The sequence below is a fragment of the Castor canadensis genome, chromosome X (assembly GCF_047511655.1).
Source record: "Castor canadensis chromosome X, mCasCan1.hap1v2, whole genome shotgun sequence".
NCBI classification, from domain to species: Eukaryota; Metazoa; Chordata; class Mammalia; order Rodentia; family Castoridae; genus Castor; species Castor canadensis.
Window position 1 is genome coordinate 45,058,488 of NC_133405.1, and position 3,868 is coordinate 45,062,355.

The 3,868-nt window shown below is 38.0% G+C and overlaps 1 pseudogene; it reads right to left on the minus strand.

The window, feature by feature from the left end:
• Positions 1 to 1,754: 1,754 nt before the first annotated feature.
• LOC109698641 (mitochondrial outer membrane protein SLC25A46-like) lies at positions 1,755 to 3,439 on the minus strand (annotated as a pseudogene).
• Positions 3,440 to 3,868: the final 429 nt, after the last annotated feature.

The window sequence follows — 3,868 nt, forward strand, 5'->3', positions numbered from 1 at the left end:
CCTACTTTATCTTCCCAATCCAAAAACTTTCTCCCTTCCCCCTTCTTCTCCTTCTTTTCCTTCTCCTCCTCTTCTTCCTCCTCTTCCTTTTCTCTTTCTCCCTCTCTCAGTTCTTTTTTTTGGTGATCAATAGCATTTATTTTTCCTCTCCTAGTGGAATTTAAAGTGGAAAACATACGTGTTTCAGTAAATACAGAGGACAGTAAAAAAGACTTGTTATTTATATACTGTTTCACACTTTTTGGATAGTGTTTTTTTTTTTGTTCCAGCACCGTGAATCACAAAAACAACCATCCCTGTGACATTTAACAAGTAAAGCAAGTTTTAGGTTGCATGCACTCTAAGTTGGGCAGCATCTGTGCAAAGTCACTGCACTTCAGTGCTAAGTGGTTTATGCTTGTAAAAGTGATCATCCACATGAGGAAATCTAACTTTATAATGTTCAGTGATGGATCAGTCAGATGCACGCCATTTTACTCTACAGAGTTGAACCCACCAAATTAAATTTAGGAAGACACAGATTTTTTTTATTACACTGATAAACAATTTGTCTTTGCTTATTTATTGAAATGTACTTTTCTCGCTCCTCCACAAAACACAAAGACAAATGTCCTTTAAGTTTTGTGGGTCTTTTTTTTCAGTATTCACCCAAACAAATTTAACTAAAAAGTGAAAAGTTTATCTTACCTTTTTCTTTAAGTGTATCTAGCTTGGAGAACAAAGCTTTCAGTAAATACTGAAAGAAAAAATTGCAGCCATTATTTAATGATGACCATATTGTAAGCAAGAGGCACAAATTTCTAAGTAAAATTTAATTTTATCTCCTCTAAGATAAGTCATTTGGAAAGGCAAGGCAAGTGAGGTTCCTTTAAGTATATGGTTTGTAAATGTGGAAGCAGTAATAGTTGTTATGATTACTTTATATTCTTTCTTGAGAGTGGCTCTAAAAATAGCCTGATAATTCACATTACTAGCTAAGCAAACAGAACTACAAACATGAAAAATTTTAAGCTGCTGGCAGTGAAACACTGGATGTGGATGTGGACAAATAAGCCATATTTGACTTAATCTTTCAGGTACCTTAGGTTTTGATGTTTACTCTGCAGAAAGTGCATGATTTCATTTTATGCAATAAATCCATCTACGAGCAGAGAATTTGTAGGGATACAGGTAATTCCAAGTTGTATGTGTATATATATTGGTTTATATAACACATAATATAGTCACTAAAATAGTATTAGAAGGACAACACAATTTAAGACCCTTCAGTTTGTGCTTTCATATTGCCAGATCTAATCCTTAGCTTTTTCAATGTGACATAATTTATTTGCTTAATGGTAAAACCTCCTGATATTATAGACTGCATTAAGAATAATGTGCTGTATCAATCTATAAGGTAAAATAAACATGTAAATATTAAAGTCAAGTAGAATAGATTCAACTCAATGAAATTACATTTCACATTTTGATGATAAATTTTGTTTCTGTTCAGGATCAATTTTACTTCAGCATGAGTGCTAAACTAAAATTTAATTCTTATAGTATTATCTTTACTGATTTTCAAATTTGGAATAGTTTTGATCCAAAATGTATAATTATGCCTTAAAAGAATTGAAAAATCAATATAATCAATATGGTCTTTTTCTACCAGCTTCAGTTTCCAAGCCATTTTTCACCCAGTATTTCACTTTTATCCCTCATAATTTCATAGCATATTATATTTTATGGACTAGCCAGTGATAAAAACCTAAATCTTAAATGTTAATTTGAAGCAGTGCAAAGTAAATAATTTTGATAATGTGTAAGACAGTCGCATGCAGTGTGAACCGTATTATAACAGCATCAAACCCTTTATAAAAACCAAGCACTCCTTCCTCCTGCTTTATGGTATTGATACAGTCTCTCATTCCCTCATACCATGTATTAATTGGAAGCACTTCATAGCCAAGGTTTGTATTGTCAATTATTGTGCATGTTTCTTGAACGTGAAGGCAGTGCAAAACTGTTTCCCATGTCAGAGAAAAGACTAGCAGCAGAGTTAGCAATAAGTTCTGGAAAACAAGCATCCAGCATGCTGTGCACAGGACTAGTGCTCTCAGCTAGGTGGCTATCACAACTCTTTCGCTTAGAATTAGTAGGACAAACTTCTGAATGATTGAGCCGATGATGTAATGAAGAATTCCATGCAGTACCATAGCGGAGATCAAGGAAAGAAGTGGAAGGAGTTATTTGCTGTGAGACATTCCCAAGCCTATCAATCTTCCAATTCCTTCTTTTACACAGTCCAATATGCCACTATCAGCTCGAATTATCTCATTCTGTACTGTTTCAATTAGACTGAGTAAAAAGGCATTGCTACCATATAATTTAGGGATTTCAGTACAGGGTGTTCACTTATTGAATCTGGATTGATGATCCTGAGTTCATGTCTTGACAAAGTTGATGACTGAAAACACCAAGTATAAAGTTTATTGAAAAGACAGCAAAGCTCGCAGAATAGGAGGGGCTTGAGGAAATGCTAAGCTGTAGTATAGCTGGGGTGTAGAAGTGATACAAGGCTATTCTTGGCTTAAGTCCAACTATTCTACCTTGAAACTGCATTTGTGATTGGTTGGCATCTAGTCAACTTCCTCTGAGCCCAGTCACCTATCTGTCCCCATCCTTCTGGAACAGAACATCTTGGGACGGTCTGGTCAGCTTGTCCTGGCCTTGGGGCCCACCACCCACATCTTGCATCTGTTTTTTGTTATTCTGGTAAGAGTCTTGTTAAATGTTTTCCAGAATATACAGGGAGCTCAAAAAACTAAACTCTCCCAAAATCAATGAACCAATAAAGAAATGGGCAACTGAACTAAACAGAACTTTTTCAAAAGAAGAAATTCAAATGGCCAAAAAACACATGAAAAAAATGCTCACCATCTCTGGCCATAAAGGAAATGCAAATGAAAACCACACTAAGATTCTGCCTCACCCCTGTTAGAATAGCCATCATCAAAAATACTGCCAACAACAGGGTAGGGGGAACAGGTGGCCCAAACAATGAATGCACATATGAATATATGAATAAAGAAAAAATACATTCCTTAAAAAAAAGAGGCTTGTTATTTCTCTGAGAAGCCTGTTGTTTCTCATGCCCTTTCAGATGTCTGCTCCAAAATGGAGTCATCACTGTCATTTGTTTCCTTTACACTATTAGTTTAGGATTACAAGGGCTGGTAGAGTGGCTCAAGTGGTACAGTGGCCGCCTAGCAAGTGTGAAGCCTTGAGTTTAAATCCCATACTGCCAAAACAAAAAACATAGCCAGTTTAGGACTCCATTTGTGTGAATTCACTAATTATGCCTTCTGCTCCAAGTGTGACACCCAGGACAATAAATGTACTTCCCATTTCTTTCAAAAGTCAGGGCTCTTGGCCCCTGATTTTTGTTGAAGCTGTACATAATGTTGAAGATTGTAAATGGAATGAAATGGCAATGCTAACAAGCATGGTAATTAACCTGATATTGACGGCGGAGACCAATGCAAGAATGGGCCAGAACATTATCGTAAGGAGACCTGCAAGTCCAATACCAAACCCAGCAAATCAATTCAACGTTTGTGGCTCTGCCCCTCTGCACTGGCCGGCCCACGTTCAGGCTGGAACTGTGGACATGCCATAGGACAAGCTCTGCTCTCCCACTGCAGGTTAACGCTACCCGGGATGTCTTGGGGAGTCATCAACCAGTGGCCCAGGTCCCACCTGGAGCAAGCCATCAAATCCTTCCCAGCACCGCGGATGCATCCCTGTTGGGGCAGGATGAGGCCAGCCCACCCAGAATCCACCACCACCACCACCCAGGCCATGGCCACCTAGGGCCGCACCACTTCTC